The following is an 11930-nucleotide window of genomic DNA, read 5'->3' on the forward strand; positions in this document are numbered from 1 at the left end:
AGTACGTCTTATCGATAAATAGTGTTGGAGAAAACAGGAGAAGAAGACAGATGTTTTTTTTTTTTAATTTCCATTTGAAACGTTGACTGGAAATTCTGCTGTGAACTTTAATATACATTCAGTATTTAAATATAATGCTGATAGGGGAAATAGTAATAACAATAAGGTGGAAAAATTCTAAATGCGAGAGTACGGATATGTGCGCTGTACTGATGAGGCTCTGCTGATGTCTGTGGGTCAAACTGTTCCACTTCCACAGCGACCGATGACAGAGCAGGAGACTGTATAGGACCTGTAGGTCATCCACATCAAGCTCCATGTTTCCCTCCACTCTCAGCTGGGTTTGTGATAGATAGATAGATAGATAGATAGATAGATAGATAGATAGATAGATAGATAGATAGATAGATAGATAGATAGATAGATAGATAGATAGACAGACAGACAGACAGACAGACAGACAGACAGACAGACTGATAGATAGATAGATAGATAGATAGATAGATAGACAGACAGACAGACAGACAGACAGACAGACAGAATGACTGACTGACTGACTGACTGACTGACTGACTGACTGACTGACTGACTGACTGACTGACTGACAGATAGATAGATAGATAGATAGATAGATAGATAGACAGACAGACAGACAGACAGACAGACAGATAGATAGATAGATAGATAGATAGATAGATAGATAGATATACACATAAATAGATAGATAGATAGATAGATAGATAGATAGACAGACAGACAGACAGACAGACAGACAGACAGACAGATAGATAGATAGATAGATAGATAGATAGATAGATAGATAGATAGATAGAGTCGATTCACCGAGTCAGTAATCTAAACACTGATTCAGATTCGTTTTTATTCCTGACTTTCCTCATGAAGGCTTCAGAGAGTTCTAATTACTAATGGAGGTAAATGGGGGAAAATTTGCATGCTGTCTGTGGAAGACTGTGTGTATTTGTGTTTGTGGTAAGTGTGTGTGTGTGTGTGTGTGTGTGTGTGTGTGTGTGTGTGTGTGTGTGTGTGTGTGTGTGTGTGTGTGAGAGAGAGAGAGAGAGAGAGAGAGAGAGAGAGAGAGAGAGAGAGAGAGAGAGAACAGAGAGAGAGAGAACAGAGAGAGTGATACTTAGCCTTTTGGCCTGAGGGCTGACGGGTGAGGAGATTTATGAGAGAAAGTAAATATGCCTCACATTAGAAGCACATTGATGAATCTCAGGCCAACGTCAGAGACGGGTGTAAAAACTTATTCCCAACTTTAGAAGAACGTCGTTCATAACGTTCAGTGTGGAAGAAGAGATCCTGCAGATACATCATCAGATGTTAGCACAGTAACTCGTTTAATCTGTATCTCATTACTGCAACATTCTTACACTTACAGATACTGTGTGTGTTTGTGTGTGTGTGTGTGTGTGTGTGTGTGTGTGTGTGTGTGTGTTATTACATACCCTTGCTGATAATTCCATTTTGTTGAATAATACACACTGAGGGATGATTTGAGTAGAAGAGAGTTGACGAGTGAAAGCAGGGTTTGGATCCGGTTTCTCCTGACAGGAAGTTGTGGTTCTTCTAGTCAGAGCGTTCCTCAGAGCGTTCCTCAGAGTGTTCCTCAGAGAGTTCCTCAGAGCGTTCCTCAGAGAGTTCCTCAGAGCGTTCCTCAGAGACACCACAGCGAGCACCAGTGAGAGTTTCTACAGCACTTACAGTATACCAACCAAGATCATGATCCATACCACCAGGGCAAGACCAGATAAACAACCTGACTACAGATTCCTCCTGATTCAGATCATAACACTGATATTTAATGAGATCTTTGAAATATTACTTCCTCTTTTCACTAACGTGGGTCTCACGGCTATAAACAGTCGTCCCCTCGCTTTTGTCTCACTTTTTATCAGTTCGGAGCTTGTCGTGTTACTGAGGAGCCCTGAAGGTTAAACTGCTCTGTCCTAATCCTACAGCTTCAGTACTGACACTAGAGACTTCCATAAATATTAGATAGATAGATAGATAGATAGATAGATAGATAGATAGATAGATAGATAGATAGATAGATAGATAGATAGATAGATAGATACTTTATTTATCTATTTAATTATATACTTTATCCTTACTAAAAACTTCACTGATTCCTGAGGCAGATCGTCCGGCGTCTGAGTCTTAAGCTTAAGCTGAGTCTTGGAGCTGTTGCTATAGCAACAATAAGGCAACAATATAAACATGTGATTTAATTTTATTTGATTTGACCATAAGGGGAGCACGGTGGCTTAGTGGTTAGCACGTTCGCCTCACACCTCCAGGGTTGGGGGTTCGATTCCCGCCTCCGCCATGTGTGTGTGGAATTTGCATGTTCTCCCCGTGCCTCGGGGGTTTCCTCCGGGTACTCCGGTTTCCTCCCCCGGTCCAAAGACATGCATGGTAGGTTGATTGGCATCTCTGGAAAATTGTCCGTAGTGTGTGAGTGTGTGTGTGAGTGAATGAGAGTGTGTGTGTGCCCTGTGATGTGTTGGCACTCCGTCCAGGGTGTATCCTGCCTCGATGCCCGATGACGCCTGAGATAGGCACAGGCTCCCCGTGACCCGAGGTAGTTTGGATAAGCGGTAGAAAATGAATGAATGAATGAATGAATGAATGAATGAATGATTTGACCATAACTTAATCAGAATCCAGAATTTAACAAAGCTTTGAGGAAACAATTTAGTAACAGAGGATTTAGTAGCGGCTTGATTCTGAGATCTAAGAGACCTGGATGACCTTTGACCTTTGACTTCATTCACCCACCTCTCGTCTAACTGCCGAGAGAGACTTGTCCCGTGGTCGTTGTTTGATGACTCTCTCTTTCTCTGACGTAGCTCGTTCTTCTCGGATCCATGGAGACACGTGAGAACGGAGCGAAAGCCGCTTTGATTCTCAGCTACAACAGAATTGACACCACAAGACCACGTGTGTGTTTAGCCGTAACACCGAACACACACCTCATACACGAGCGTCATGTTTGTTTCTCGCCTCAGGGTTTAATGGAACACACAGTTTGAGAGCAGTGTGTTTATCGCCCGCGGCTGGCTTTATTTCCAGAGTTTTTTTCAGTCATCTTCGTGCAGCGACCTGACGGCTCGGGCAGAGAAAAACCTCCCACTTCTTGGAGCTCATCTTCTTTTCCATTCACACCCCCTTTTTTTGACAGCTGTGTCTGAACTCAAAACAAGAAGAGTGCTCTGTGAAGCGAGCGTACAGAGGAGCAGAAAAATAAAATCACACTGCGGCAGTTCTCAGTCACACTTTCTAACAGAACAGATGCTGGGAACGGCCGAGAAAGCTGAGAAGGTCATATTCACACTGTATCGACAGAGCAGAGCTGCGTTCACACAAACAAACAAAACGGTTCTTTTTACAACAAGAGCTGATGGCTAGATGTGGGCGTGGCCAGATCAAACAAAAGTTGACCTTTATGCAAATTCAGAGTGACTCTTTCTTCTTTTTTTGTCTTATGTATTCCAAAAAGATAAAATAAAATAAAATAAAATGTGATTATACAGTAGAATAACTTTATAAACAGGGAGCACGGTGACTTAGTAGTTAGCACGTTCGCCTCACACCTCCAGGGTTGGGGGTCCGATTCCCGCCTCCGCCTTGTGTGTGTGGAGTTTGCATGTTCTCCCCGTGCCTCGGGGGTTTCCTCCGGGTACTCCGGTTTCCTCCCCTGGTCCAAAGACATACATGGTAGGTTGATTGGCATCTCTGGAAAATTGTCCGTAGTGTGTGAGTGTGTGAGTGAATGAGAGTGTGAGTGCCCTGTGATGGGTTGGCACTCCATCCAGGGTGTATCCTGCCTCGATGCCCGATGACGCCTGAGATAGGCACAGGCTCCCCGTGACCCGAGAAGTCAGGATAAGCGGTAGGAGATGAATGAATGAACTTTATAAACTATAAATGGATAAAACTTACAATGTGTCATTCTTTTAATTTGTGGTATCAGAGTAGTTAAACACCTTCAACAATAAAGTGGTAAGAAGTTCTCTGCATCATCTGACCTTACGGTTGTTGATTATTCAGTCCTTACACATCCCACTGAAGACTGATCTATATGGTGCCCTTAAAATGTCCTGATTAGTGAAGTAGGTAGCCGACTGAGATCGAGACACGGCCTTGGTCACTCACGCGTGTTGTTAATTTGTATGTCATTTCTTTTTCTTGACCTTGTGCACGGCTCCATCTGGAATCTCCGTGTCCTAATTATCAGCCCTGCAGCAGGACAGAGGACCTTCTCTAATTTAGAAATTAGTGTCGGCTCCAACTGCGTCTCGGAACAAAGCTTCTCACAATGTCCTGAATTCCTCCGGCTCAGGATGTCAGACTCTCTGTATCTCTGTATTTATATTTAAACCAGAGTTTACACACACACACACACACACACACACACACACACACACACACACACACACACACACATACGCACACACACATACGCACACACATTCGCACACACATTCGCACACACATACGCACACACACAGACACACACACACCACACACAAACAAACACACAAAGAAAACATTTCCTTCTACTGATGAAGATGAATTATTTAAGAATCTACACATGCGCTGATATTAAAAACAATGTATTAAACTATGAACTTTTTGAAATACAGATGATGCAACTTCCTGTTGACCGGTGGTAATGATGATGGTGATGATGATGATAATGATGATGATGATGATGATGATAATGATGATGATGATGATGATGATGATGATAATGATGATGATGATGGTGATGATGATGATAATGATGATGATGATGATGATGATGATGATGATAATGATGATGATGATGATGATGATGATGATGATGATGATGATAATGATGATGATGATGATGATGATGATGATGATGATGATGATAATGATGATGATGATGATGGTGATGATGATGATGATGATGATGATGATGATGATGGTGATGATGATGATGATGATGATGATGATGATGATGGTGATGATGATGATGATGATGATGATGATGGTGGTGATGATGATGATGATGATGATGATGATGATGATGATGATGATGATGATGATGGTGATGATAATGATGGTGATGATAATGTTGATGTTGATGATGATGATGATGATGATGATGGTGATGATGATGATGGTGGTGGTGGTGGTAATGTTGATGATGATGATGATGATGATGATGAAGATGATGGTAGTGATGGTGGTGGTAACGATGATGATAATGATGATGATGATGATGATGATGATGATGATGATGATGATGATGATGATGATAATGATGGTGGTGTGTTTGGAGATGATGATGATGGTAATGATGATAATGATGATGCTGATTATTATGATGATGATGATGGTGATGATAATATTGATGATGATGACAATGATGGTGATGATAATGTTGATGATGGTGATGATGATGATGATGATAGTGGTGATGATAATGTTGATGATGATGATGATAGTGGTGATGATAATGTTGATGATGATGATGATGATGATGATGATGATGATGATGATGATGATGATGATGGTGGTAGTGGTGGTAACGATGATGATAATGATGATGATGATGATAATGATGGTGGTGTGGTTGGAGATGATGATGATGGTAATGATGATAATTATGATGCTGATTATGATGATGGTGGTGATGATAATGTTGATGATGATGATGTTGATGATGGTGGTGATGATGATGATTATGGTGGTGATGATGATGATGATGATGATGATGATGAGGTGGTGATGATGCCTAGTACCTGTACAGAAAATGTTGTCTGTATTATTTCCCTGTAATAAAAATTAGAATAAACCAGATCTATAATTATTCAAGACATTTCTAATTCCAATCTTGATCTATTTCAGACATTTTCACCTGCTCTGCCATTTCTGCCATTAATTAAATGTTTCGTTTGTCCGTTACGAGCAAAGTGTGAAGCTATTTTTAAACGCAGTTCTCCTCGGGGGGGAAAGTGAATTATTGGTCACTCGGTTGCTCAGAAACACTTTCTTTGTGACATTGCATCATCACACAAATGAGGCACCAACAGGTCTGGAGTTATTTATAAATGTGGCCTTCAAAAGTGTTTCGACGTGATTAATAAAGCACATAAAGCAAGTGACCATGAGAGGAAATGTGAGGATACACTAATCTGAGAAAAAGAAGACATTAAGGTTAAGCATTGACATGTATTTAAGACTTTCTCTCCCAGAAATGTATGGTGAGAAAAAAATCACAGAAACCTCAGAACAGGATGAACGGCTTACGGTCTGCATAAAAGCTTCTATAAAAGCATATAAATGTCCTAGAGATATACGACACAGTGTAATCCTGCAGAGTAAAAAAGCACAGCACCGTCCCTTTGAATCATGGTGCTACAGGTAAAAATATTGGCACCCTACTTAAAAATAGTTGAATGAGGATATGAATGATATGAAAATAAAATAAAAATAAAAATAATTGAATGAGGATATGAATGATACATCTGGTGAGTTCGGGCTGTGCAATGAGCGTGCATATATTAATTTTTTTGAACTTTATTGCGCAATTCTCGAACTTTTCACACTCTCACGCCTCAGGGTGTCAGTTTACAGGCATTTTTTCACAACAGACTTCTAGGCAGAGGGGTTCTCTTTGTTATAGGACTTTTGAACTAAGCATGCAGTCCTTTTATACAAAGTTATACAGTAAAAAATATAAACAAGAAAAACCTGAACGGACGGACATGTCCGTAGAAAAATATTCATATAAAATCCATTTTTGAGTCTTTTGACTTCATTTTTTTTTTTGGTGAAAGCCAAGACATGTGGCTATGACCCTCAGTTGTTGTTTACCAACCATCATTAAATACAGCAATGTATGTAATCAGTTTATCAGGTAAACAACTCAGACGGAAATAAAAATCCTCCATTCTAGCCTCTGTAACTCTGTGTCAGTAAGGCTTAGAATCACCCTGATACTTGTGTCAGAAACTAGAGACTCTCTTCTTTCCAATGAGACCAAGCTCACCTCTGTGTGTCAAAGTATATGGGAGCTGTACCACTTTTTATGTGGGTATGTCATCTAGGCGAAAATCATGAAAATGGGGGGGGGCGACAGGTAAGAGGTTAAAACAACAGCCTCATCTATGAAGTGGTGTCTAAAAGTTTCAAATTAAAACTAAATTCCCTGCAAATTCCCAAAAGTTTCTCATTTTCTTTCCACTCGTCTGAGTGTCTTGATCCATGCTAATTGTCTGTAAATTCCCAAGCAAGCTCAAAGAGCCTAAGTGCTTTATTTTGAATGTATTCTCTTCTGGTGAAGATGGATTTCTTTCAATACTTTTCTATACTTTTCTATATTTGTTTTTTTTTTTGTTTTTTTTTATTCTATGTTGGTTGTATTCACTTTCCTTCAGGTCAGTTTCACAAAATGTTTATTCAAGTAGAGTGTTATTTCTTTTCGGAAGATAATCCAGATACAAACTCAAACAAGTCTGCTTTTAGGTAGAGTCATACAAACTCCGTGCAAAAGGTAAACCCCACTGAAGCCCAAACTGATCGATTTCTATACATTTCACATCACCACAAACTCAATGGTGTGATGAGTTTCCCCAGGTGAGTGTAAAGTTAAGGCTATTGCATACAGAGGAACTGCATTATGGGAGGTTTTTCACAAGGACTTTACTTCAAGCTCTCGGATAAACGGTAGCTGATGAGTTTTTCGCTCCTTCCTCATGTCCACTTGAGGGTGAAGTTATTGTCCTCAAACCATATGACAGGACAGGCCACCTCCCTCCTGTAGGCCGCTTCGTCCCCGAAAGCGATCCATCCTATCACTGCAGTGTTGTCTGCAAACTTCAGGATGATGTTGTACTTGCGACACAGTCGTGTGTGAACGACGTGTTGAGGATGGGACTGAGAACACATCCCTGTGGGGTGCAAATTTGTTGTGATGCTGGCTGAGGTTCTATTTCCAAAAGCCAGTCGCAGAATGAGGGTCCTGATGTAGGTGTCCTTATCTTCCAGATGAGAAATGGAAATATGGAGGACAACAGCAACGGCAGCTGAGGTGGAGACCTGATACAGTAGGAGGGGAGAAGGGGGGTTGGGTGGTCCCAGTGTGTGTTTGCGTCCAATCTGTGTTGACATTGAAGGTCTCAAAGTGGGCAGAGAAGGTGTTGAGGCTGATAGTAGAGGTCACATTGAATCTGTAGTCTGTGAGCGTCAGATCCGTTAAAAAAATTAGAACTTTTGCGACTACACCGCATCCGATATGCCGACCGGATGTGATGTATTCCAATGTTGTCCAATCAGGTTCGTGTGCGCGAGGTGATAAGAATTATTAAAATGTATTAGCATGAACTTTAGTAATTTTTAAACTTTATCCAAAACAATCTTTTTGTTTTAAATACATTGTTATTGATAAAAAAGTAATAAATTATTAATATTTATATTGTGTTATGATATGGATTATTTTTGTAATAATGTTCCCATGTTTCCTCAAAAATGATTCGCGGTCTTTCTGGATTGCATTGATTGTTTGTACTCCTAACTTCATTCACCATGATAAATGCTAATTAAGTTTGCAAACATTTAGCCCATTTCGTTAACACGCTTCCATGCTTCATTTTTCCTCTAAGCATCTCTGTACGATTCAAGAGTCGGATCATAAAGTAACGGGTGTTTGGAGACAGCGAGAATCACGCTTCTCTCCCATGTTGATGTCTGCACGATCATATTGCACATTACGTGCGACTGTCACTAGGGGGCCAAATCCGACAGTTTTGTCCGTTTGTTGTGTGCTGTTTGAAGCAGCTTTGTACTCTATCTCATTGCCAGAAGTAAATGCAAAAGATCGAGTATGCAGCATGTGGGATACCTGACTGTTTATCCAGGGGTTCTGATTTGGAACCTTCCTGACTTGTATGGTGGGTAAAATGTTATCAACATAAGCGCTAATGTAATCAGTCACATACTAAGTTCACACATAGATAGAAGTTCACACATACATTGCAATGTTCTGTATGCTGACAGAAAAGATTTAAACACATCCCAGTCTGTCAGAGCAAAACAGTCCTGCGTGATGCTCTCAGTCTGTGGGGTCCAAAACTTAACCTGTTTTTGGTGATGGGGTTTGTTTGGTCGAGCCCTTTTTTCTGCAGGTTGGGTACAAGAACATAGAAATGTAGTCTGATTGTCCAAAGTGGGGGTGGGGTGCAGACCTGTATGCACCACGTACTGTATGTTACTGTAAACATTGTCCAGCGTGTTCTTATCGCGGGTTTGAATGTCTACATGTTGGTGATACTTGAGAAGTTACAGTCTGTAAATTGCACTGATTAAATTCACTAGCAGCAATGAAAACAGCATCAGGATGAGCCGTCTCTAACGCGCCGAACACATCGTGCAGCTTGCTGAGCACGGCTGTGGAGTAGATTTGGTAGACGGTAGGGACGGCAATTCGGCAATAAAACCTTCACATCTGGTGAGCAGTGCTTATAAACAGTCTTTATATCTCCACATCGTACGGTGTTGATAAACAGACACACCTCCCCCTTTAGCCTTATCGGAGTATCACTGTGCAGTCTGGTCAACACTGTGTATTGAGTCTGTAACTGAACAGAGAATTCTGGGACTTTGTCTGAGAGCCAGGCATGAGCGTGTCACATTAGGAACATGAGAAGAAAAAGTTGTTTGTTCATGATTACCCCAAGGTTGCAAGCAGGTTGCTGAAGGGATCCGAAATCAGAGAGTTGTGCAGGGATATCACCAGAGCATGACCAGGTAGATGAATCATCTTGAATGACCATCATAGTTTCGCTGGGATTGATTGAGTTTCAGCAAATGAGCTGTAATTCACAATGATATGTCACACAGACATGCTGAGATCTGTTGAGAAGGAGGGAGGGAAGGAGAAGATGAGTTGAGTGTCATCAGCATAGCAGAATCCATGTGAGGATAGAACTTCTCCAATGCCTCTTTTCCACCGGAAAGAACCGGGTGCTGGTTCAGAGCTAGCGCTAGTGCTGGTTTAAAGTTGGTTCCACTGGTGAACCTTCTAAGAACCGGTTTGCCTTTCCACCGGCTAGAGAGCCGTCACAGCGCCGAGTGTGACGTCACTGTATACTTGTCATGTCTCCCAGCAACGTTAGCGCAGCAGCGACAAACACAAACACAACAACAATGGTGGATGTTGCTTTACTATTAATGCTCATGGCTTTGCGAACCTACATCGGCGTCCAAACGCGGCGAATAAAACGTGTACGTGCGGCTCCGTGTAATCTGTATAAACGGAGGTTGTAATCGATAAAGTACATAACGTTATTTTATTATTAACACAGAAAAAAATTTTGCCTTAGCATGTAGCTACCTACTATCATGTGTGCTGATAATGTATCATATCGCGGTAAAGTAAGTGTATTAAACATTAGTATACTTAAGGTACATTATCAAATGCGCTAACAGTAGCCCCGCCCACAGCTCCTGACGCAAGCGGTTCTTAAGTCTAGACCAGCAACGTTTTGGTGCTACTTAAGAACCACTTTTCCTGGTTCAGAGCCGGTGCTTTGGCGGTCGAAACAGAAAGAACTGGTTCTAAATTAGGCTCCGAACCTGCACTCGAACTGTCTCGGTGGAAAAGGGGCACAAGAGTGTGAGTGTAAAATAACTTGGAAAAAAAAGCGGACACTATCTCTAAGGCCACGATACAGTATGTACTACATCTGAGGTAGAGACATGGGCTTACACTAGGAAGTCACAGAATTTACCTACGATTTAACGCATATTAAAAGCGAAATACTTTTTGAGAGTATTATACAGTATTTATTTACTGGACATTTAAATCACAGTTCATTTACGATATATAAACAACAGTAAAGGTTCACAGTGGAGGCACTTGTTATATCACGGGCCGTTTTTTCTGATAACATCGTTGTACTTCCGTTATGTTTTGTTACTATTTCCAGTGTAGAAATGTCTTGTAGGATTATGACATCCCATCACTCAGAACATTCCCCTCCGACGAAGTTCCTTTCCCTGTTCATCTCTTCCTCACGGCGGTCACCAGACCAAAGTACTGTACGTGTCTTTATTTAAATAAGCGCTACATGCAATCCAGAGCATTACAGTATCTCCGCATGTGCTATCGTGGTAGCTGAAGAAAGCTTGGGGTTTCTAATAGAACCTCAAGGCATTTTGCACCGAATTGAGAAAGTTAAGAGGTTTTTTCTTTTTTTTTCCTCTTGTCGCAAGATGATCTTTGAGCACAACAAAGAGCAACAAAAATAACTACAAATAATCTGTTTTCCTCTGACGGTGTTTGTGAGAGTAGCCGATAATAAACAGCACAGAACAGTGATTTACTCCTGGGTGTTTTTTTTTTTCCCTTCAATGTGCTATTTGGGAAGTCCTACTTTTTTGCCAAGCCATAACCACACTGTGTGTGTAAAATGCTGAAATTAAGTCATCACTCTGGATAGTCCTGACAGCCTGTAGGCTAAATGAGGAACACTGATGTAGCATGAAGACGACACTCTCTCTGACACTCCTCTACGGCGGAGGAATGAAGTCACGAATGGAGCGAAGGATCGGCTTCGGTCATATTAATCAGCTTGTGAAAAAAAAGGAAAAATTAGTGATCGGGAAAATCGCTAAGAGTTAGCAGCTCGTCTGGCGATCACTTGAGCAGACTACTTGCGTATTTGCGTTAAAATGACTTGCTAATATTATTTCCTATAACTGAGCTCCGTTATCTACAAAATGTATAAAATAATCATCCCTACAGTAGCTGACTAAACTAACCTAGGCCTGTCTACTGTTCCTATATTCAGAGCAAAAGTTTACACACCCTTAGTTTAAATATATTAAAATGTACAGTAATTTTATTACATTTCCTGCCTTATGAATTATGATGA

This window comes from Tachysurus fulvidraco, chromosome 6, assembly GCF_022655615.1.
Source record: "Tachysurus fulvidraco isolate hzauxx_2018 chromosome 6, HZAU_PFXX_2.0, whole genome shotgun sequence".
NCBI lineage: Eukaryota > Metazoa > Chordata > Actinopteri > Siluriformes > Bagridae > Tachysurus > Tachysurus fulvidraco.